We start from the raw sequence: 26,382 nt of genomic DNA, 5'->3' as shown, positions 1-26,382 counted from the left end.
GAAAAGGCAACAACAATGATGAGGGGTATGGAACAGCTTCCGTTTGAGGAAAGAATAAAACTGGGACTTTTCAGCTTGGAAAAGAGATGACTAAGAGGGGATATGATTGAGGTCTATAAAATTATGACTGGTGTGGAGAAAGTAAATAAGGAAGTGTTATTTACTCCTTCTCATAACACAAGAACTAAGGGTCACCAAATGAAATTAATAGGCAGCAGGTTTAAAAACAAACAAAATGAAATATTTCTTCACACAATGCACAATCAATCCATGAAACTCCTTGTCAGAGGATGTTGTGAAGGCCAAGGCGATAACTGGGTTCAAAAAGGAACTAGATAAATTCATGGAGGACAGGTCCATCAATGGCTATTACCCAGGATGGGCAGGGATGGTGTCCCTACCCTCTGTTTGGATCACTTAATGATTACCTATTCTGTTCATTCCCTTTGGGGTACCTGGCATTGGCCACTGTCAGATGGGATACTGGGCTAGATGGACCTTTAGCCATACTGGGTCAGGCCATTCTTATGTTCTATGTTCTTATGTAATAAAAAGGGTAAGAACCCTGCACATATGTTCCTCATAGGCACACAATTTTAAGAGGTTTCAGAGTAACAGCCGTGTTAGTCTGTATTCGCAAAAAGAAAAGGAGTACTTGTGGCACCTTAGAGACTAACCAATTGATTATCATACACATTGTAAGGAGAGTGATCACTTTAGATAAGCTATTACCAGCAGGAGAGTGGGGTGGGGGGAGAGAAAACCTTTTGTAGTGGTAAACACCCATTTTTTCATGGTTTGTATGTATAAAAACACCTTCTGTATTTTCCACAGTATGCATCCGATGAAGTGAGCTGTAGCTCACGAAAGCTTATGCTCAGATAAATTGGTTAGTCTCTAAGGTGCCACAAGTCCTCCTTTTCTTTTTACACAATTTTAAGTAATTTGTTATTTTCCCATTCAAACATTTCTACCTCACTGTTCCCCCAAATCAATAGGAACACTCATGTGTTTAAGTTAAGCCCTATTGCTCAGATCCTTAAAGTTGTTTAGTTGCCTAACTCCTATTGAACTCAGTGGGATCTGAACACCCAATACTTTTGAGGATCTGGGCCCATTTATCAGTACTTTGCTGAATCTAGGGCTTAACTCTCTAAATCACTCTCATTTTGGACACTGGAAGTGTTAGGTCATGATGCAACTAAAAAGCATGTCACAAACACTCAGCAAGCATGCTTTGACTTTCAAGTCTCCCAGCCTCTAACCCATTTATTTTTTAATGATTCACAGAAGACAATGGATTCATAGGGAACACTTTTGTGGAAAATGAGTAAAATGATAAATTAGTTTCCAACTGGTACACTCTACTTTGTATTAATATCCAAGTCCCTCCTTGTTGCCAGATGCTTTACGCAGTGGCCTGAAATGCCTAACACACTAAATGAGGCAGTTGCTCTGAACATATTCTATAAAGACTGAGGTAGAGGTTGCCTTAGCAACAGAAGTAAAGTTCAGAGAACAAGTTCTCCTCCACCCATGTTTTCCTTCATTACCTCTCTGAAGGTTTAACTAACTGCTGTAGAATGGAAATCTACTATATTAATCTAAGTTTTGTTAGCAATATAAGATGGCCTGAAGTAGATTCAAATGAAATACAGTTCATGAAGAGCAGATACCAGCTGAAATGGCTGACCAGCTGCCAGGAGCACTAATGAGATTTCTGTTTGTGCCACTCTTCCCTTTGAGAATGTGACAAATAAATGCATCACTTTATCTGATTAACACCAAGAACAAGCTACAAAATTACAAAGGTATTACACGTTTAAAAGTAATAATGCTAGAGTTCTGAAATAAGAACCCTAAATACAAAACATATTTCAATCCTAATAGACAGCTTCCTTGACTCATGATTTTTATTACATCAAGTAACTTTCAAGAGCACTGTATTGACTAGTCTTATTAGGTAGGATTTCCCCAAGTTCTCTATTGAGACATCTATTGAAGCTTATTTTAGATATGGTAAATATGACTTACAGTTTGCTATTCTAACTATGGGACTTGTAATCTTATTACTTCAGGAAAACCATTTCACAGTGCATTAATAACATTTATGTTGGAATCAAGTGGAGTGCAGCGTCTGACCAAACCATGGATGCATGCAGATTGATATGCATATAGTTTAGGACATAATGAATTCCTTAGTCAGTAAGGTTTCATAATCAAATTTCCCAACTAAGCTTGTAGCGGTGCTAACTCACCACCGCAGTGCCTCCTGGCTTCAGAAACAAACTGCAGTCTGGATTTAGGCCACTCTCCTCATTGGCAAGTAGAGGTAAAAGGAAGGAAGGGGGAAGAACATAGGCCCACCCGCTCTCTGGGTCCTGGCCCAGGGACCCAACAGCTGGCAGCCACTTGCCTTCTCCTATTCCCACTGCCTACTTTCCCTGGGCCACTTCCCCCATAGCCCAAGCACCTTCCCTGCCCTTGCTTCAGGGCCCCAGTCTGGCCATGATCGGCCAAGAGCTCCCCTAATCGGTGCAGTGCGGGAAGAGACAGCCTTTGCTCTGCTGAGCAGCCCTTTGTATATGGGCTGCTCCAGCAAGCCTTCTCTTGATTGGCTCTCTCAATGAGCCTTTTCCTGATTGGCTGTGTTCTGCGTAGCCTCTCTACCCTTCTCCTGCTGGTGTGGGGTAGGCACCCCACCAAAAGCTATATGACATCCATTTGGCTCTCATTTCTTTTAAGAGAGAGTAAAAGTTCAACACTCATCTTACTACAACTTTTTGAATCCTCTTTCCACAGTTTACTTGGGACACTCTCTATATGGGACTTTGCAGGAGCTTGGGCCTTCTCTGGGATACTCTTTTATATAATGTGAAAACATTAGAACTGTCAACAGGAAGTTATTTACACATTTGACAGGTTTTTTTAGAGTAAGTGTGTCAGAATATCTAATATGTTTGTTTTTAAAGAATGAGCTCTGTATGTATAAAAACTACATCCATACTTACATTAGCTGGCAAAAAAAAGGGGTACCCTGCCATCTTGTTGCTGGCTCTGTGGTGATTATCAGCCAAGACCAGAGAGCTTTCCATCCAAGGTAAAACATCATACAAATGAAGGGGAATTTTATGCTTCCTCTTCCCCCAGATTTACTCTGAAACATCTGGAATAAGTGAATTTAGCTAGAGATAGATACACAAAGTATTCCTATAATATCCTAACATACACTGCAAAATTCTTCCATTTTATTTCATTGTCTTCTGTTTTATTGATTTATAGCTTTTTGCTTTGTGGTGATTTCTCTATGCTTGGATTGTCTGTGTTGACTTAGTTACCGCTTTGACAGTATGACACAAGTCTATGGTTGAGATTCTTGGGTAAAGTCAACTACCACACTGTTCAAGCAGAGTAGGAAAGAGGAGTTCAAAGGTGGCAGAAAACTCACTTTTGTATTCCCCTGCACTGGAGAATCTGCCCCTCTAACTCTCACTGATGAGACAGAGAGAATGTGATTTATACATGCTGTATATAGACTGTGTGGTACTCAGTGGTATTGAGTTCCCTCAGTTCCCGTTGAAGTTAATGTGAATTGAGGCAGTTTAGCATCTCAGAGGACTGAGGTCATGATTATGATGTCCTACTAAGGAATATTAACAAAATAATGTTGGCCATGAAGCTGGTATAAAAGGTGAATTTAGGTGTTCATCCAATGTACCTTTGAAGTCTGAGCTGGAAACTGGTCAGAGGGTGATAAAAATTCTTAGTGAAGTATTTATTAAAATAGCATTTTAAAAGTGTGAGTATAAAAGCAAAGTCTGCAGTATCAAGTTAAGAGAGATTAAATATTAAAAAGACTTTGCATAGATAAATCAAAGAAAATCAACAACAGCCTAAGAAAATAAACAACTAGATGTTTAAATTTTGTTCTAAATCAGTTGCTGCAGTGGATGTTCAAATAACAATGGCAAGAAGAGATTTGATGCTGCAAGAGATGGACTCCAGAAAAAATCAGAAGTGGAATATAAAAGAAAGTTAAGGGTTTCTAAAGCAAAGAAAATGATTAGATGTTAATGAATGGAGATTGTTTGTTTTATGGGGAGAAGAAATAATTCAGTTGGTAGTTAAAATGAGTATTTGGCTAGAAAATTGTGCTTAAATGGTTGAATTATAGACAATATTGAGACAAATTTAGGAATTAAAAAAACAATAGGATGTCTGATTTTTGGGGCAATATGAGTATACTATAGGAAGAACCTTGAGGAATACTGCTGAAATAGCTTTCTTACATATCCCCTAAAAAACTAAATCAAACAGACTTCCTACATCTCGTTTAAACAGATACGCAATGTTTAGATGGATCGTTACCTGTCACACAAACAATTCTATGTGATATACTGTAGACTAAGGAGGAATTGATAGTCCTTTGATCCTGATATATAAAAGTATTAGGATTTATTGGTGTCAAAATAAAGCTTGTGCACAAAATATCAAGGGAGTCAAGAAGAAAAAAAAAAAGCCCATCACTAGTACTAAAATCATTTAGTTTCTATTGAGCACATGTGTACAGAGCATATTATTCACCAGTTGTTCTGGACTCTTCTTGCTCCAGTCTCCTCATAGGACCTTGATCCAATCTCCTATAACAAAACTTTTCCCACTGATGTGCTGTTTACAGTACTGTTACTTTGTGAGAGGTATTAAACTGGATGCGAAATGGAAGGGGTGCAGTGAAGAAATCCTTGCTATTCCTCAGAAGCTGAAAAGTATGGCTGAGCTACAATAAACCTGTATGCCCCTTGATTTTATACACTCTCTCTCAAACGATGGGCCTGATTATCATTTCAGCCAAGATTTCTCTACAGTATTCTGGCAGGTTCACACTCATTTTACACTTGTGCTCACTTTAAGACCCATTTGCTCTGCCAGAGTGCTGTAAAGGGGCCTCAGTGTAAATAAGAATCACGGTCTATGCATTTGAAGTGCTTGAGAAATACACAATTTTGGATTTATATCAGTGTGAAATGCAACATAATTCATCCTAATGGGAGCTTTTTCCTCCTCTAAGACAGCAAATTTGGTTCTGAGAAACAAACAATCCAGATTCTCAGCTTGTGTAAGTCAATGTAGTACTCTTGGTGTCAAGTGAAGATTTGACTCAAATGAGTTCTGGTACTGTTAGACAAAGCTTTTTCATTCTACAATAGTTTGATGTTTAATAAATAGGAATAAATATGTATTTATGTGGGCTGTATGAGGCTCCTGGCTCTTAGAAAGTTAAGGATTAATCAATCCCAACCACCTATTTACATTTTGAAACTATTTTAGGTAAAAGATGTAGTTAATGTTCTATGGAGGTAAAAAAGCTGGTTGGAAAAATGGGCCGGGGGACCAGACAAACAAAACATAAGAATGTTCACAGATGTTTTCATCAACTTTGGTTCCTCAGAAAACATCCAACCAGTTCTAATAGGAAGAAAAAAAAAACTAAAGCAAGGTCAATTGTATGTTAAAGGAACATGTGCTTATCTCAGTTACTGGGTGCTCTGAGAAAATTGTGAGTAATGAAGAGCCCTACCTCATTGGGCTAAAATCTGCCCTCAGATGCATGCTCACTGTTTCCACTGACATCTAAGGTCAGAATTTAGCTTTAATATGTGGTAACAATAGGAAGATTGGTATGTTATATACTTAATGAATTTTCAAGGTATTGGATAGGGTTTGTCTAGGAGCTCTGGAGTTTAAGGCAAGAAGAATCCCCAGATCCATTATTCTCAACCTCCAGCCCATGGGATGCTTGCGGCCCAATCAACACACAGGTATGGCCCCTATGACATCCTCAGGGCCATACAGGTAGTATTGGATGTGTTGCCCTGGATTTGAGGGGTGTGTATACCCTAGAATGTGATCAAGTTAATTGCAACCATATTAGGTGCATTCAGCCACTCCGAAGTAATGAAATGGATACCACATAGTTATGGATTAATTTGGAGCTAGGCTTTCAAAAGCAAGGTCATATCTAGCTGGCAGTTTCTGCTAATCAGAATGGGAGGAGGGGACAAACAAGTAGACAACTGAGACTGAAAACCTTTATGGTTGGAAAACTGAGTCTAGATGCCTCTGATATTAAAAGTTTATTGAACGTTAGAAAAATGATAATCCAGTAGGGATCATTGTTACCTATGTGTTTGGTAGATGTCAATTATAAAGGATTAACTAATAGAGTGCACTTTGAAGCAGACCTCTGAAGCCACCTTGAGAGACATTTTTCCTGACACCCTTTCTCCCTGGTGGGTGAGCAACTGGTCACTGCGAACCTGCTGTTAATTACTCAGTACTGTTCCAGATGTTAGGTAAATATCTGGGGTGTTCTAAACCTATTGCTTATGTTTGTGTGGGCTTAAATCAAATAAACTGGAGTGTTAGACAAAAGCATGCTGACTTGCATTTAATCCTTGATCAGACAGAATCGCTGAGTTCCTGTTGATTTATTCCTTACGCTGCCTGGAGTGAAATAGTTAAGTTGCCCCTGTTGTGGGTTCTGAAAACCCCATGTAACAGATGTGGCCCATGTAACACATTATGGGCCACAAATGCAGCTCACAATGGTAAATAGGTCAAGAACCACTGTGTCATGTAGTCTGATTTCCTTCATATCGCAGGCCACCAGCACCCACACACTGGTCTTATTTTGGTTATTGAGCTTAAAGTCTTCTGAAGCCCATGGCAGTATTTCTGGGAATAAAATGACTCTCAGCTTTGTAAATGTATCCATAGTTTCATGGGTTTGTAAAATGAGTCTCAAAAGACCATTTTGTTTATTATAAATCCTTTTTTATGAGTCAATAGCACCTATGAATAACAAGCAAAAAGACATAGACATAGCACCAAAACCACATCCTTATAGTTTGTTTGCTACTGTTTCATGGAAAAATTATTTGTGGCTATGAAAATAATGAACATGCTGTGTATGGTCTTATAACCTTATGATCTATAGCAATATCAGGTAAGTTAATTTTGGCATTGTCTAAACAATTTGTTTTTAAAAGTTTGATTAATCAAAGAGAACCACAATTCAATTGGATTTTTTTACCAAAACAATTTACAGTATATGCTACATTTTAAGAAACTGAAGCATTTCATTTGAGGCAAAACAGCATGTGAACTGAAAGTGACATGAGTTGAGATCCACAGTAGCAGCAGACTTATTATTCATACCCACTGCTTTTAAAAATGTCTCCTTCAATTATCTGCACAAGAAATGAGATGATCTAAGACTTTTCTTCTGTTGTGCCATTTTAAATGTTGATGCTTTGGTAGCTTGGCAGAGTGTATTGAATTATAAATCTGAACCTTATAATTCTATTGTATTCTGGCCTTGTCTAACAATTCAGTCAAATATCTAACAAGAACAGTCTCAAAATGTAATGAGGAAGAACATAGTGAGAACAATCCCAGCAGTGTGATGTTCCTTTCACCCTACCCCCAAGCCTCAACAGGGATTTGGAGGTCTGTTTATTGAAGAAACTATTGAAGATTACTATATTCATCTTAGGCTGAAAATGACATCCTGAGCTAGTGGGGCAGCGGGAATGGTGATCACTCATATCTGACCTGGAGCAGAAAGTGATCTAGAAGCTTGGTCATCATAACCAATATTATTAGGCCCTTACCTCCTTGTGGTGACTACCCCTGCTGTGGGTGGCAATGAGAGGGGGAGAGTAGGCACCAGAGAGATGCTCTATTGCCCCCCTTCCTCATGCAGATGAACAGGAGAGGTCAGAGTGGGCAAAGCTTTTGTTACTATAGCTATGCTGGAGCACTGGGAAGTATGATGCATCAGGTAGAGTCCTTGTGTAAGACAGTTTCCCTGCAGAGCACAGAGAGACCGGGAGTCCGATTTTGCTCCCTGATCTGCTCCAGGGGAAATGCATTTTCGTTTGGGCCTTGACTGAGGATAAAATCACAACTGAACCCTCAATGACTAATCATGGCCAGATCAGAGGCTAAATTCACTGATTACCTTGTTTGCAATGGGATCTTTACTCAGCTGTATAGATGAGCAATCTCTCCCATTACATAAAATAGTCAAAATTAAATTAATAATCTCTCTCTTCTGTGAAAGAAGCTATTACCAAAACAGATGGATGACAAATTAATAATAAAAAGCACACACATATTTTCCCACTGGTGTCGTTTGTACCCTTTCACCCTGTATGTTCACTGCACATAATCTAGTTTGCGATATTTTATGGCCAGTTTGTGGCTGACCCTGTGCAAATAGACAAGAAGAGTGAGTGCCCAAGGAATGTGCTCCCTCTCCTACCCCAAGTTCATTGGACAGATGCAGTTTTGGTGGTGAATACAAGTATTGGACAAAGCTAATGCTGCTGTGGAGGAAAGATGTAGAATGAGTGAGGTGCTATGATTCTAACTGCTGTTCCTCCCAACAAAATTAGATTACTATGTGTGGAGAGGAATACCCCCTCTATCCTGGAAAGGGACAGCAGAGTTCCCATTCCAGAGGTTACCTCCCCAGTGCCACCATGGACTTCTGCTGTAGCACAAGCACCACAAGCCATAAGCCAGTGGGGTAAAGCCGTGATCTGGTCCTTGGAATATACATATAATCATGTTCTCCTTGAAAAAGCTGATTCATCTTATTTTTGTCTGCGGGAGTTATTCTCAAAACTTTAAGGTAATGATTTTGATTCCAGAACTTCAATATTACTCCTTAAATCTACTTTAATATAAGTGACTTAACATCTTTGATTGCTGGGTACAAAGTAAGCAAGTTACAAAGCATAACATCATTTAGTTTCACACTTCTGATGTAATGTATACACAATGTACTGAAAATCACCTATGTAAAGCCCTTGAGACAGAAAATCAGACTGCTCTGAAAATTTTCTAACTTCCCTCAAGTCTCTCTAGAGGGATATTTCATTCTGCCAGTTGAGGCTATTCAGAGGCTAAGAGTAGTATTGCGCAGTAGACTCCTTCAATTATTCACAAATCCAGCCAGAAAACCTAGAGCAGCTAATATCCTTACAAAAACAGCACTGTGATAATGTATTGTCTGATCTTAAATTGTTTTATCTGGTGGAGCCATTCTGATTTCTTAAAATAGTTAAATTATTTGGGACAATGTTTCTACATTCCTTGTATGCTGGCTCCTTCAATTTTCCTCAACAGAGAAGGTTGACTGTGACAATATCTCCCTTCAGTTTTATCTATTTTCAAAATCACTGATAAACTAAAACAGCATAGAAAGAGCATACCCATATTTCAGAATAGCATACCCATATTTCAGCTCTGTGCTAGTTGAAAATCTAGATAACTCTGCTAACAGTGGTCACTGTAATCCATAAGCAAAAGACTCTTCACAATTAGAAATTTGGCAAATTGTTTTCATTCTTGTAAAGGCTATGAGCTGTTCTTATATAGATCTCATAGTTCTGCACAGTGATTGTCTTTAAGAGCTGTACCAAATATGCTAATAGCAAGAAAATGCCAGAACAGCATAAATGATCTTGCAGGAAGAAGTTATTTTTTGCATTCCTTTAAACTCTTCTATAAATGACAGGTCAAGAAGGAGAAAAAGTTTTTAAAACTTTAACGTATATTACAGCAATTACATATCCAGAGTTTCTCATTGTGAAACTACAACTAATAAGGTTTTCCTTTGTCTTTCTTAGTTACATTCCTCCCCTTACCAGAACAGATTTTTATGATTAATTATATGTTTAGTGAATGGAGAAATTGCAAGTGAATGTGTGTTTAAGGTTTGAACCTCTCGGAAATATAATTACCTCTCCTGAACAATACTTCTATTGATATCATTAGCAGAGATATTAATTTGTCTTATTAAAACAAACCTATGGTCAGTATTCTCTGGGGTAAGTCTACATTGCAATGTAAGCCCAGGGTCTGAACTCGGGCTAAAGCCTAACCCACTTCTGTCTTCACACAAATTGTGTGAAGACAGGGCTCAGACCTGGAGTCCCAGGAGTATTTGAGTGGCCCGTTATATGAAGTGATCTACTGCTCTGGTGGAGTCTCTTTGTTTGGTGAAGGTAGTTTTAAGTATGTTAAACTGTATATCCCAGACTTTCTCCTTGGAATATATCTTGTGGTATCTGAGTGTCTGGGTGTGTGCTTGGGGTAGTCACTTAATCTATGAAGGTAGGTGTCGTGATCAATGGGTTTCTTTTCTGTAGTATTCAATTGTGGTGACTAGAAAGTTGATGCTAGTGTGTTCCAGTGGTGTTAGTTTGCTCATTATTAGTTTCTTCCCATTACTCCTTTGTTTCTGCGTTCTGCCGTAAATTCCCCTTACTGCTTAGAGCTTATACTTTCCTGATAGTTGTACACTGTTATACTGTTTCCTCACTCAGCTGTCATTTAGCCAACCTATACGTATTATCTTTTATTACTTCCTCACATGCCAATCGCTGCAGCTCCATGATCATTTTTGTTGTTGTTCTCTGAATTCTCCCTAGATTTTCACTGTTTTAGTAATGTTTTGCCTAGACTGAACACAGTATATAGATATGGTTACCTATATAATCTCTGTCCATTAATTTCATATTCTGTTTTTAACTTTAATATATATGAACTTTCCATCCAAGTATTAAGAAATGTTATTCATAACCTGTATTTTTTACTTTTTAAAAGAGACTCACTTGGTTGATTTCCTACTGGGCTAATGGGATCTAGAGAGCCTGGGAGCCCTGGGTTCTTAGCTCCCAGGCTTCCCCGCACAGTGCCAAGTGGGCTGCTGAAGCACAGAGCTCCTGAGCTTCTAGGCTCTTAGTTCCCGTTCAGGCCTCCAAGCCAGCTCCAAGGCTTGCAACCCTTCAGCTGCCAGTCTCCCAGGGATTCCAGAATTCATGGCTCTGTATCAGCTTGCCACATGAACTGCGCCTAAGCTGGGAACCAGAAGGCTTCCAGGTCCATGGCCCCAGAGCAGTCAGCCATTTGTACTGCCCCAGAGTTGTGGGGCCCAAGTCTTTCCCTTTCGCAAACAATTTCAAAAATGTAAGTTCCCAATTGGAATTAAACTATTTTTAAATATCAAAATCATCTATGAAACTTAATTACCTTTCTCAGCACAGCTCTAGTAATTGTGTTATCAATGGATCCTCGCTCGTGTAAATAAGCTCCTTTGAACTGTAATCTAATAGAACCTTATCTATTCTCTGAGTAGCCTAACTTTAGTTATCTTGAAAATTCTATTTATTTATTTCCTCCCAAATTCCATTATCTTAAAGCATTCTCACTATAGATGCAGAAAGGTCACTATTTCTCCACATACCAAATACTTTTTTTACCCAGAGGTATTAGTCATTATTTCCTTAAACTGAATCTCATTTAGTGTTTTTCTTGCCGTATCTCTAATCTCTAGATTTAGTGCATTATTACTGTGCCGTAACTTATGTTCACAACACCTCCCCTTTTGGTATTCTCTGCAAATGTAATGAATCTGTTCTTTACTCCCTCTTTTAGCTCATCAGGGAGGATGGTTCTTGCAGTATCCTAGCAACTTGATACATTGCTATGTATCATAACTTTCTGTTTGTTTTTTTCTCTAGTTTTAAATCCTCAAGAAGTATTCCTGGCCAAGGAATATTTTTTTTAATTAAGATTTCCTGAGAGAGACAGTTATTTAACAAAATCCTAGTGTGTTACAACTACGTTCTTCTATTTTCCCCCACACATTTTGTAACTCTATTGGAAAAAAAAACAAAACAAAACACCACGTTGATCAGCACATTTACAAAGAACGTCTTTCTGCCTGAACAAGTTGCCCATATTCCCAGTAATAACTGGAAGGATAAACTGAGAATTCCAGAATAGATGATATCTGAAAATAGAAGATTATATTCATGCCAGCTAGTTCAGTATATCAGAAGTGGAGGCCTTTATGAGTAAGAGACAGATAAGTGGCACAGACGTATTGTGAAGAGAATTTATGAGGTCAAACCGTGTATTAATCTTTTATTCTGCAAGTTATTGCATTTTTGAGGTATTGTAGAGCTGTTGTGGGTTTACTATATTCTATAGGGCATTTGTGATTAAGTCATAGAATTTGGGAGAAAAAATAGGTTTAATTTTTAATTAAATTGCATTTCTGTCAAGTGGGAACTATTGCTGAAAGAAATAAAAAGGTAAACAAATAGATGCAAAATTAGTGTGTGTGTTTCTATGAGGTACTTTTTATACACTATATGAGCTGCCCTTTAAGAGGTATAAAAACCTCATTTTCTATTAATACAAAATGGCCTAAATGACTACAAGCATACCCAGGCCTTTGGAGATGCTAGGGCTTAAATCTGGGTAAAAAAAATAACGCCTTTTATATCATAGAAATGGAGTGCTGGAAGGAATCCTGAGAGAAGGCATCTAGTTCAACCCCAGTGTGCTGAGGCACGGCCAAGTATACGTAGATCAACCGCTGTTAGCCTAACCTGTTCTTAAAAACCTCCATTGGTGGGAATAGCATCACCTTCCTTGGAACCCTGTTCCAGAACTTAACTATCCTCATGATTAGAAAGTTTTTCCTAATATGTAACTAAATCTCCTTTGCTGTACATTAAGCCCATTACTTCTTGTCCTACCTTCAGTGGATGTGGAGATCAACTGATCACCATCCTCTTTGTAGCAGCCCTTAACACAGTGATTCTCAAAGGTTTGTATTGGTGACCCCTTTCACATAGGAAGCCTCTGAGTGAACCCGCCCCCCCATAAATTGAAAACACTTTTTTAATATATTTAACACCATTATAAATGCTGGAGGCAAAGTGGCGTTTTGGGTGGAAGCTGACAGCTCACAACCCCCCACGTAACCTCACAACCCGCTGAGAGGTCCCAACCCCCCATTTGAGAACCCCTGCCATAACATGTTTGAACACTATTATCTGGTCTCCCCTTTTGCTCCCCTCCCCATCAGTCTTTGTTCAAAACTAAACTTGCCAAGTTTTTTTTAACCTTCCTCATAGGTCCAGTTTTCTAAAATTTGTATAATTTTTTGTAGTTCTACTGTGGACTCTTTCAAATTTGTCCATATCTTTCTGAATGTATCACACAAAACCTAACATAATACTCCAGCTGAGTGCTCACCAATATTGAATAGAGTGGGAGAATTACTGCCTATGTCTCACATATAATGCTCTTTTTAATAAAAGCAAGAGTGATATTAGCCTTTTTCTGAACTGCATCATCTTGTTGGTTCATATTCAATTTGTGATTTGTTATAACCCCCAGATCCTTTTCTGAAGTACTACTGCCTAGCCAGTTATTCTCCATTTTGTAATTGTGTGTTTTGATATTTCCTTCCTAAGTGTAGTACTTGTCTTCATTGAATACCATCTTGTTGATTTCAGAACAATTTTCCAGCTTAGCATAGCCAGCACCTCCTCGCTTGGTAGCATCCACATATTTTGTAAGTATACTCTCCATTCCATCATCCAAGTCATTAATGAAACTGTTGAATAGTATTGGACCCAGGACAACCCATAAGAATGTCCATACTGGGTCATACCAATGGTCCATCTAGTTCAGTATCTTGTCTTCTGATAGTGGCCAATGCCAGATGCTTCAGAAGGAATGAACAGGAAAAAGGTCATTATTGAATGATCCATCTTGTCATCCAGTCCCAGCATCTGGCAGTCAGAGGCTTAAGGACAGAGCATGGGGCTTCATCCCTGATCATCTTGGCTAATAGTCATTGATGAACCTATCCTCCATGAACTTATCTAATTCTTTTTTTAACCTAGCTATACTTTTGGCCTTCACAACATTCCCTGGCAATGAGTTCCACAGGTTGGCTGTGCATTGTGTAAAGAAGTACTTCCTTTTGTTTGTTTTAAACCTGCTGCCTGTTAATTTAATCAGGCATGCCTTGGTTCTTGTGTTATGTGAAGGGGTAAATAACACTTCCTTATTCACTTTCTACATTCCATTCATAAACCTCTATGATATTCCCCAATAGTTGTCTCCTTTCCGAGATGAACTGTTCCAGTCTTTTTAATTTCTCCTCATATGGAAGATGTTCCATAGTCCTAATAATTTTTGCTGTCCTTCTCAGTACCTTTCCCATTTCTAAAATACCTTGTTTGAGATGAGGTGACCAGAACTGCATGTAATATTCAAGATGTGGGATAACATAGATTTATATAGTGACATTATGCTAATTTTCTGTCCTATTATCTATCCTTTTCCTAATGGTTCCTAACTTTCTGTAAGCTTTTTTGACAGCCATTTCATATTGATGGATGTTTTCAGAGAATTCTTCTTTCACTTGTTATCACTTTAAAATGACCCCTTTGCCCCACCATTCAAACTTCTCCCACTTGTTTGCCTTCTCTAGACTGCCTGTTGTTTCTGGAACTCATTCTTATCCCAGTGCAAGAAGCAGCCACTCTCTCATTTAAATCTGTCCTTAAAACTGCCTTCTTCAATGCGTTCCATTGCTATCCCCGCTCAGTAAAAGTGTTACCTCCCAATTACAAAACTTACAACTTTGATAAGACAGAACCATCCTCTGGGTCATCTATAGCAGTTTGTGACTGATTCAGCTGCTTGCCTATTTAGATTGTAATCTCCCAGGTCAGGAATACGGATCCATATCTTCAGCTGGTGTAAATAGGCATCAATTAATTGAAGTTAATGGAACTACGTTGTTTTATGCCAGCTGAGAGTCTGGCCCATCTCTGTCTTTGTGTCTTGTATGGGACTCCGTGCACTTGAACTCAAAATCTCTACATTTTTTTCTTCATTTATAGCAGCTTAATATCAGCTTTCAGTTTTCTTATGGCCAATTTTTCATGCTGAGTAATTTTCTTATATTTACTCGAACTTATCATGGGTCTGTTCATAGATGGAAGTTGAAAATAATTATTGCAAACACTTATTAACTGCATTATAAGAGCTATGTAATGCTAGCTGTAAAGGGGGATTGGAGATGGAAGTGGGGATATTATTTGAAATCCTGTGGAGGCAAAGCACCATAAAATTAATGATTGAACATTGTGGATTCAACATTATCCATAATTTTGTAGTATCAAGGTATGTATTAGGTATTTAGGCCAGTTGAAAATTGGGTTTTTGACAAAATTTTGTAAAACCAGTGCCTTACGTTCCATGACCCACTACTGGTCACGACCCACAGTCTGAAAACCACTGTGATAATTCATCTGATTTTGTTGACAGCTGGCTGAGGCATCAGTTGCCTTTGTCTCTGAGGAACTGGTTTGGACTGCTTCCCCAGATTTGAAATATGTTTTATAACATCATACAATAAAATCTTATATTGAATTAGCTTTATAATTATAATATAATATAATTATAATATTATATATTATCTTATATAGAATCTTATCTTAACAGATATTGTCGCTACACATTTTATCAGGACAAAAATGATCAGTGAATTATATGTTTTCAAATGATACCCTACAAGGCATACTTTGTTCAAAATGTATCATAGTTTTGTAAAAATGGTGAACATAGGGGTACAGTCTGTCACTACAGTACAATCAGAAAAAACAATATGGTCCTTGCCTCAGAGTTTGCCTTTTAAATTTTAGATAGTGGGGAACAACAATTACTGAAGAGAGGACAAGATGAGAAGGTCCAAGGTTATACCAAAAGATTCGCAAGTTTGCATAGTAGGTATGTGCATATCTTAGTGATTTAGGTGACATTTCTAAAGTGTGTTTTATTATTTATATAATTGTCATTATGGCTTCACTCTTGTAGGTATTTAATAGCTTTAAAAAAAAGAGTAAAGCTCTGATCCTCACAGTTTTGAAAGAAGTACTTAGTGTTTCTTTAAATCTGTATCAGTAAGTCAGACAGGTTGGGCCTGTGAAGATTCTAGGCAGAAGCTCTACAATGACGTAGGAAGAATGAGATAGAAAAGGTTTAGGGGCAATATTGTTTTCTTTATTCCAATTCCTTCTTCATCGTTGGAAAGAAAGCATCTCTCGCTTCTGCTCCTTTGCCAGTATGATATGACAATAGCCAAATATACTAAAATATTGAGATTTTTAATTGTTATTTCAGAGATCTTTCATGGACATGTAACATTAATAGTTACAATAATTTCTCTTGTTTCGGTTGTTGAACAAGGCTATTGTACCAGTCTACATGCTTCAGCAATAACAGAGGAGGTATAAACTTCTAATCCTCATTTTGTCTGAGAGTAATATCTTTAAATAGATGAGAATTATTTATTTTTTGTTTTAGAAAAACCATGTGTGGGTTATTTCATAGCAGGAAAGTGTTCCCTAGTTGCTAACATTGTGTTGGCATCCACACTGTGCCATATTGCAGGGTATATCACATAAGAGGCATTCACATTTCCCACTGCCAGGAAGCTGACATCTGGTTCATAATTTTCAGCATAGTTAGTGTGTCTCTTGGTATAACATCAATACAGCAAATCAAGCACTACAAAAGCTCAGACTAGGAGATCAAAGGGAGACACGCTGAAATGTCAAACCTATTTTCTGTGTCATTAATTTCTAATTGTGTATTAAGAAAAAATTAACTGTTTTTACAACAGGGTATATAAGTTCAAACTGAGAACTAATGATCTAAAAAGAAATGGCAATTTTTGAACAGTAAAACATTATTCCCATGTGAGTGTTTTCCCCAGTCATTGAGGTAATCTCTAGTACTGCCTGAATGTTAAAAAACCATAGTAAACTTTAGAAACTCCTATTACTATGTGAAATGAATATTAATTAAAGAAAACCATTGCTCTTGACTAAAATATGTGAACTGCCTGTCAGCATAATGAGGCTTGACCAAGCACGACAGGCATTTATGTTCTAACCAAAGCTTGTCCAATTGCCTTATGTCATCCCTATCAAAATATTTTTGAAACATTTTTTTCCAAAGAAACTGAGAGGCAGTAACTGCCCTTGAAGGTGTAAGCCCTGTAATCCACCTCACAATGGACTTCAGCTTCAATTCCCTAAATACTGATCTTTCCCTGAGAGATCTAGTGGGCTTCTTCAAGCTTTTCTCTGTATTTTAAGAGCTATGATCATCCCATCAGGGAATCGTGAATAATTTGACCAGTTAGGGAAGGAAAAAAACATAGCTCAAATTTTCAATGTTAGCTCTGCATGTTGTTTGCCCTGAACTCTTTGGGATCACTCAAGAATGACTAAAACTCAATTTGAGTAAGGGCGTCAGAGGCTGGATCCAGATAAATTCTAAGGAATACTTTTCAGATACATTTCAAAAGCAGAGAGTTGCTAAGTTAGTCAAATCAGTTATTCACTGTAAATTCTAGACTTGGCTGTATTTATGGCTTACAGTTGATCTAGCTAGTTCATTTACGGCCCATTCTGCAACCCTTGTATGTTGATCTCAAAGAGACTACTCACATAAGTAAGTACAACTCGGCATGAGTAAGGGTTGCAGAATCAGGACCTAAAATAACATAGAGTGATTATTAAAAAAAATTATACCTAGATGTTCTGTGTTCCAGGGGCAACGTGTCATGAATGATGTGTAAAAGAAGGTGTCCACCAATAGTTTGGACATATACTTTGTCTTATGGATGATTGCTGGTACAGAAATGGGCTGGTTATCTCCTCCTCAGTCCACCACTGCAGCGCTTCAGGAAATGTAATGTTCTTAGAACTACTAAAGAATTAAAATGCTGTCCACACAATGGGGGGGAAAGCTTCTTCCACCCTTCCTTCAGCCTACATAAGGAACAGGCACGATGTGGCCCACTAGTTTTTGGTGAGTCAGTCAATCTCTGTGTGCCTTTTTCCAATCTGTAAAATGGGAATAATAGTATTTATCTGTCTCATGGGGTTATAACAAGGCTTAATTATTTGTAAATCCTTGGCAGGAGGGCTTACACCAGTTCCATGTATTAGTATTCATTTGAACAGAAAGCGAGTGAGTATGAACTGCCTTAATCAAAGCAACGGAACATTTCCTTAAAACTCAACTCATGAGTTTTCCTGGTAGCAGGGGATTTTTTTAAAATGACATATGGTAACAGAAATGGTTTCCTATGTATTTCCACTTTATCAGTCCTGCTGAAACTGCTCAAAGCATCTTTTGACGGCACTAGTTGTCTTTCCTCTTACGATTTCAGTGGGCCACCCCACAAAAAATAGGGAATGTTTATTTTCTTTTTAAGATGCATTTACAGCTTGCCAAAAATGAGAAAACAATCATTTTAAAAAATATATCTTTCTGTGCCATTATCTTATTGCTTTATACAGCGGATGAGGTAATTGAACTTTCATTCAGCAGTTCAACTAACAAAATGACTCCTCATATTTTACTCTAGTAACCAATGAAAATATTGGGTAAGCTATTCTTTATTATAATGTTCATTTTCCTTGTACTGCACTGCCCCTGGCCTTGGCATATTTCTTATGAGCTGTTGCTGGAAAATTCTCTGTGCTTGGCAGAAGGCAAAAATTTATGATATGCCTCTGAGCAGTACCGAGGCAAACAGAAAAAAACTTTTATCCTTAGTGCACTTTTGCAAGGCTCTCTCTTAAAATGTGCATCTGATCTGAAATTCCTGCTTTGTGAGTCAATATTGTTTTGACATTGCTTCACTAGCAAAAAACCTGCCCAGTGTAGAATTCAGAAGCTGCATAATCCCATAAAACACAGATCAAATGTTTCTTATCTGCAAGGCATTCTAAAACAAGTCAGAAAACAAGAATGAATTACCCTTGGCCTTGTTAAGCCAGATTGTGATGTGTGGTATAAACGTGGACCTTCATTACTATGCTGACTTTGGATAAGATGAGGACTTGTGCTTTAGAATCAATGACAACCTTGGTTTCTGGGTAAAGTCATAAGTTTATGGTGTGAATAAATACCTGGGATGTCTGCTAAATAATTCATCACATAAAATAACACATTAAGGGTGACTTTCTTGGGAATATCATTTATGTAAATGTATTTTTGAGTGAATGCAAGTTAGTTGCAGCTGGAAATACTCTAGGATGTCTGTCTTCACCTTTCCACCTGCCATGGGCCTTTTTGTTGTTGTTTATGTGGTTGGCTTGGTTTCCATCAGGCATAATTCTGTTACATCGAATAGTGTTCTGTGCAATATGCCTGTGTGAATGGAGAATTGGACCCTAAATCTCAATTGATTATAGCAAAGTTTTCTTTGGCTATCCAATGTCAAGGTTAACTTAAAAATTCAGATCACACAATATGAAAGCATGTGGTCCAGCACTGCTATATGACAGTAACTAAGGTATTGTCTAATTTCACCACAATGGCCCATCTTGGAAAATGTTCACTCAATATTTCTATCCACAAATGAGTACCATCTGAGTTATATCTCCATCAGCTGAGGCTTAAGAACAAAACTACATGATCACATATAAGGAACATAAGAACAACCAAAGGTCCATCTAGCCCAGTATCTTGTTTTCTGACAGTGGCCAGTGCCAGGTGCCCCAGAGGGAATGAACAGAACAGGTAATCATCAAGTGATCCATTCCCAGCTTCTGGCAACAGAGGCTAGGAACACAATCCCTGCCCATCCTGGCTAATAGGACCATCAATGGCTATCTTCTATTAATGTATCTAGTTCTTTTTTGAACCCTGTTTATAGTCTTGGCCTTCAGAACAGCCTCTGGCAAAGAGTTCCACAGGTTGAGACAGCAAAAGAGAGTAAAAAAAGTTCTCAAAGAGGGGCTGTCTTGAGAACACACTGAGCGAGACCTCTAATTATGCTCATTTAATATTCCAGTGGAGGAAAACGAAGAAACAGTGTCATTTGTGACCAGTAACAGCAGCAGTCCTTTTAAGAGCATTCACAAAAGTGTATTCCCACTATTTAAAAACATTAACTGTTTAAACACTAAACTTTTGTTGAGGGAATGCAAATCTCCAAACTTTTCCATCTTCCCACAGTCAGATTAACAGCATCCGAATATAACCGGCTCGAGGAGAAACATTGTAAAAGAGATGGGGAGATCGATGAATACAGTTTCCAAGATCGTGGATTTGATTATAAAACAGGACTGGGGAGAGCACAAACTGAGTGCTAAAGGCTGCCAAATTCAGCACTCGGTATCTATACAGTGGAGCTGGTGGTGTAATTTCCAGACTGAGTAAACATATATGTGCTAACTCTGATTGAGCAGGAGTACTAACAATAGAAATATAGCTGTGGTGGCGCAAGCAGTTAGCTGATTCAAGTGTGATCCCATCTGAGACCACACATATGTATTTGGGGTGGCTAGCCCCTCCCATACCTTGCACATCCATGACTACACTTCTATTTTTAGCACTCTAGCTCGATCAGAACTAACATGGGTATGTCTACCTAAGCTGGAAATTACCTCTGCAGCTCCAGTGTACCCTCAGTTTAACACACACACACAAATATTGAAGTCATTTGGAATGATATGTGTAAATACTATGGGAGGCTTTAGGCCAGATCCTCAGCATCAGTGTTGCTCTATTGACATCAATGAACACAAGCTGAGGATCTGATCTTTTGGCTGTAACAACAACAAAATCTCTTGGCAAAAGATCTGAAAAACAAAGAGGAAATCAGATGGACTGAGTGTGGAGAAGCCTCCAAAACAGCCTTTTTAAGTAAGTATGTAGTAGTATCTTAAAGTACCAAGAAAGAGAACAAGAAGAGAATCTCCAAAATGTAGTCTGAAGCGTTTGTCTCTTGTACTGTGTATAAGTCTGCCCAGGCTCACTTGGTGAATTTTGACATCTTTTTAAGAGATACCTCCCCAGTTCTAGGGGGGAAAAAAGCAACAACAAAAAGAATCCCAACCCCCACAACTTGACACTGTATATCCTTTAGAGCCAATGGAAAGACTCTCATTTACTTTGCTGAGCTTTTGGTTCAGACCTTTAAATCTGATTTTTGTATGAGAATCTGATCCAAATTTTGTGTTATAGTTTTGAATGTTAAATTATTTGTTACAGCTCCTACCACAGTTCACTGAGTGCTTAAATTACTTTCTATTGCTGTGGTATATCTCTAAAAGCAGACAGATTTTATCAATAAACACATTTTTGTTGACAGCAGTTGTCCATTCTTTTATTCAATGTTATTTTTATGGGTTTTTCTGTTGCTTCCAGATGACTATATATCACAATACACTGGTTTTCAATAATTATGTACTGGTTTACAATAGGCAAAAATCCAAATGAAATATCTAATTTTCAATGACTGATCTTGAGTGGCAGAATAATTGCAGAGTCCATGAACAAGACTCCGAAGCTTAAACCATCAAAACATTATTAAGAGAAAAAAACTTAAAAGTACGTGGCCCAGTAGTGTTTTGTATTTATTACATTTATGTGCTAACATGTGCTGCCTTCTTATATCATTGAGAGTCATATTCTGATATCCTTAGTTCAGCGTATCACCTTACTCTGAGTCTAGTTTCATTTCTGTTTTCAATGCTTTTGAAAGATTTTTTTCAATGTTCTTCATGATTGCCTCTGCTCCATTTTTTCATCCCTCTGTTATAATCATTCTAGTGGCAAACAGGTTGATTTTGCTCTCTAATGAACTCATCTGCCTTGATGTATATCTATTTTGCTGGGCAGTAACTTCATAAACTCTTAGAGCCAGAATCTGATACATCTACCCATATTGAATATAATCTTACTACACAGATAATCCCATTGAATTCAGTGGAACTAGTGAAGGAGTAAGGTATTACTCAGTGTACATAAGGGTATTGGCCATTGAATAACTTTCATAGATTTTCTGAGCTGAAGGGAGATACGCACTTGGAGTCATAATCTTGTCGCAAGCATGGATAGTTTTTCATAAATGAAGTAATGCTCGTTGGAAAATGTCATGCTTGTACTATTTGCTTTTAGCTTTTGAACTGAATTCACCTTATCTCTTCAATGTAGTTAATGTTAGCAGGGCCTAAAGGAGCTCTCCCCTGACAGCTTGCCATGCACTAGGGGAAAAGACTTCAGAAGCAGACCATATTTACATAGACATACCTACTCTGCCTAGGTGTTCAGCAGACAGACCTGTTTTGCCGAAGTGATCAGTTTTGGCAGGTTTGGGGTTACAACTTTAGTATGGAATGTATGGATAATGAAATGTTATCCTTATTGTAGGGCAGCAGAACTGTACTGAGCATGCCCTGATTGAGGGTGTTACCCTAAACTGAACCTCACTTGCTAAGCAGGGGGTAGCAATGTTCAATCCCAGTGAAGATAAGAGGGAATGGAGACAGCAGATGGATTCTGATGGGATGGATTCTGCCTAAGGAGTCCTAGACATCATTTGATCCTACCCTCTCCAGTGTTTAGAGACAGAGTTGATTAGACTCAACTGGGAGTTCTTTTTTCTATTCGGTGATTCCTAGAGCTGAAATCTGTGATGATGAGGTCTGGGCGCTAAGTCTTAAATCTGGGAGAGCATTGGAGGGAAAGACAATGAAGAGGTGGTAGCACAGAGGTTTCCCCACTATCCAATGAAATCACTAAGAGCTGGGCTAACTGTGGGGACTTCAGAATGCAGCACTGCAGAAGTGGCAGTGAGTGGTGGTAGAAAGAGTGGCAGCAGCAGTGAGCCAGTTGCAGAGGCATTACTTGGAACCCCCTATTCAGGGGTGGGAGTTGGACCTACATGCATGTACCTATGAATAAGGTTATGATTTAGTCATGGAGAGTGTGGAAGTCAGAGAATCTGGCCAAAGCTCTACTCCTAACTTTCTAAGGTTCACTGGTTTGGCCTACCGTACATTGAAGAATGAGGGAAAATTCAGTCCAGTGGAGTCACTGAGCCATCAGAAAACTAAGTACTTCAGGTAAAAAGTACCTCAGAAACACATTCGGTTACCACTGAGAATGAGATCAGTGTAACATTATTTATTGTTGCAAGCAGCCATGTTTGGGAGTATCGAGGAAATGAGAGAGACCTGAATATCAGAAAATGGAATTGGGCACATGGATAATGCAACAATGTATTTGAAATAGATTAAATAAACAGTTCATAAAATGATCTCCCCAATCCATAAATAATTCAATATTTACTGAGAGTTATTTCCTCTCTTTATAAAACTGAAGCTGTGGTACTAATGCAGAAGAAAAGAATCCTACCCTTCTGAATACTTATTGCCCAGGCTGATAGACAATATGTGGGGTTAAGGTGAGGGGGAGCTGTGCATCCCCTCTTCTGCTAGATCAGAGGCAATGCTGCCCCTTCTCTCCTTGGTTTGGGAAATAGTAGTCCCCTCATTGTAACCCTCTTCTGGCTTGGTTTAGTGAGAATTCGCACACCTGTTTCAATCTACTTTAACCACTAACTATACTACAGCATCAATTTTGAATAAACAAATATCCTACCGTTCAGCTACCCTGACTTCTAAAGCTCTCTTTTCTCTCAAATAACCCAAGAGTTATCACCTAAAACAGACTATGCTCAGGTTTGGCATCTGCAACTGATTGTTTCACACGTGCAGGAACCAAACTCGCTAAAAGTTGTTAAGACTGCAAATAAAATGTACACTAATTTTTTTCATACCATACATATACAGAAGTTAGATAAATCCATAAAATGCTTTCACAATGTAATACTACTTTCTTTCAATTCCAAATACAAATCCAGATCCCCAAAACAGAAACAGGCAAAGCAGGCTGGCACAATTCATCCCAGGCTTCCTCTTTCCAGACTGACTGATTCCATCATATGGTTCCCTGCAGAGCCCCTTAGCTATGGGCAGGACTAGGAACTCTCCCTCTCCCCACACACTCTTAAAGTGGTAGCTTGCAGTTTCAACACAGTTCTCAATTCACCAGATTTTCAGTTCATAATTCAAAACAAATCCTAATATTGTGTTCCTATTGCCTCGGCCAAGGGAAATAGACAGACAGCAAATCCATCATAGTGAATACCTCTTACTAACATGTTTTAAAGGAAATAGTATCTCACATAACCAGAGCTGGTAATTACTACAAAAATATCATACGGAAAGATTTTCAAAAACACCTTCCTCAGACTTGTGCTCCTAAATCCCTTAGAGCCTTTGAAATCATCCTCCACAATGATTCTGCTTCTGGGTACAGAACTTCTCTGGGAGTAAGTGCACATGGCTCTGCAGCATATAACCAGAGCCCATACTTAGACTCAGATGGATGCAATGTTCAACTTCTGGAAACATCCAGATACACAGTGCAGTGTGTATTCCAGTGATATCAAAGAAGTCAAGCTGAGACAGGGTTTTAATTAGATCCCAAAAGATTGGCAACAGCTTTAAGCTGTTTTTTTTTTAATTAGTAAAAATTTATAATTGATCACTTCTGTCTTTTCTTTTTCTTCAGAAGCAAATAAAAATAAAAATAGAAATGTTTACATTATAAATAAATACTGTGGGAAGCTGATAACATCTAAAAGTAGGTAGGCAGACCTGACATGCCCATTCTCTAGTGTGCAGAGGGGAAGATTCCCTCCCTCATGCTCCTCCCTGTGGATTAGAATGATCATTCCTTCTTACCGTGCCTTCTGGAACTCTCAGTATTTTTTCTGGGTAACAGGCAGCTTGGGTTCCACTGATTCCTGAGTAGTAGAAATTCCCAGTACCATAGGAAACTATCATGTATTGTGTGGGTATACATCCACCCAAATAAATGGTGCTTTTCCCAGCAAGCAGCATCATTAGCAAACTTAAACACAGCTGTTACTCTGAAACCTTAAATATAGTAAATCCTGTTTTTCTCTGTCTGCATTAGACTTCCAACCCCACCTGAAGCTCAAGAATAAAAGACTGGATGCCTTTCACTTCTAGTTTACTGGTTTTGAATGGTTTGAAAAGAAGCAGAATGCAAATTATCTGGCAATTATTTTATTTCCTCTGTAAAATGAATTGGTGGGTTCTGGTTGTTCCTCCCACAGTAGAGGAGACTGGTGATTCTGTAAAGATTATTCTTCCCCACCCCACGCCTTTTTAATGCAAAATAAGTCAGTTAAATATGAATGTTCTTCCTCCAAATCTGTGCCCTGTGCATAATGATTTGATCATGGCATATATAACTTAGTTAAACTTGGCAGTTTGGGAGCAAATTAATGTTTTGCACACCTATGGAAAAAATAGTTAGGGCCAGATTTGTGATTAACCTTTATATATTTCAGTCTTTGCTGATTTGAGTTAAACTTGCCATAGACTTACTAGCTTTGCAAGCTTTTCAAAAAGAAGGAAATGAGGCTTTGATCTCATGCTGTTCTAATTTTAAAATGATATATTAATGTATATTGTAGATTTACTATTACCCACTAGAGACACATCCATTTTTATAATGGAGAACCTGGTGATTACATTTAAACAATATTTCCCAATGATTAAATTTTGACTACCTATTTATGTGAACTAGGAAATGTTTATGGAAATTATCATTTGTTACTACTAATTTATAAGATTAGTTTTTCATGTTCTGTGTTTAGCTATACTTATGGAAAGCAATCATATCCCTACAGCTCAGCAGCAATATACAAATACACCTCTACCCCGATATAACACAAATTTGGATATAACACAGTAAAGCAGCGCGCTGGGGGGCGGGGTGTGGATAGGGGTTGGGGCCGTCAGGGGACAGGGAGCAGGGGGGTTAGGTAGGGGGTGGGGTCCTGGGGATGATTAGGGATGGGGGGGTCTCTGGAGGGGGTAGTCAGGGGACAAGGAGCGGGGGGGGGTTGGATGGATCAGGGGTTCTGAGCGGGTCAGTGAGGAGGTGGGAAGTAGGTGGGGGTCGGATGGGGGCGGGGCCAGGCTGTTTGGGGAGGCACAGCCTTCCCTATCGGGCAAGTTCTCTATAACACGGTTTCACCTATAACGCAGTAAGATTTTTTTGGCTCCCAAGGACCGTGTTCTATCAGGGTAGAGGTGTGCGTATATAATTAGATTAAACAGTTCATAAAACTGTGTGAGCATATGTGTATAAAATCTCCTTCCATTATAGCTTCTTTGGTAGTGGTAGTGGTTGGAAAGACAGTGGCATGAGAGCATGTTTGTGTATTTGCCAAGTGGGAAATATCTGTAAATGGAATATTCATTTTACAGAGCTAGTGTCTATAGTGTTTCCCTTCTGATTAATTCTATAGCACCAAATGATGAACAAATAGATCGGTATCTCTCATACATTTTTTTATGTAATAGAACTTCACATACTAATCGCTGGCAGACACTGGTCATGTTAACGTATTACTGTGCACACCTTTCAAGCTGTTTGGAGTTCCTTCTGGGGAAGTCTTCTGTCTCATGAGAAAAAACAAGCTTAATTGTACATGTGATAAAATGAATCTGGGTATTTAATCCAGATAGTTTAGAATTTTTTGTTTAATACAAATTTTTTTAACAGAAATACTTTAAAGATACG

The 26,382-nt window shown here is 38.4% G+C and overlaps 1 long non-coding RNA gene across 3 annotated transcripts in view; it reads left to right on the top strand.

Annotated features, from left to right (window-relative positions):
* The window catches only part of LOC122465999, a 121,888-nt gene that overhangs the window by 34,795 nt on the left and 60,711 nt on the right, over positions 1 to 26,382 (top strand). The gene's annotated exons all lie outside the window — the stretch shown is intronic.

Source organism: Chelonia mydas, chromosome 5 (genome assembly GCF_015237465.2).
Source record: "Chelonia mydas isolate rCheMyd1 chromosome 5, rCheMyd1.pri.v2, whole genome shotgun sequence".
Classification (NCBI taxonomy): Eukaryota; Metazoa; Chordata; order Testudines; family Cheloniidae; genus Chelonia; species Chelonia mydas.
This window is presented reverse-complemented; position numbering and strand designations above follow the sequence as displayed.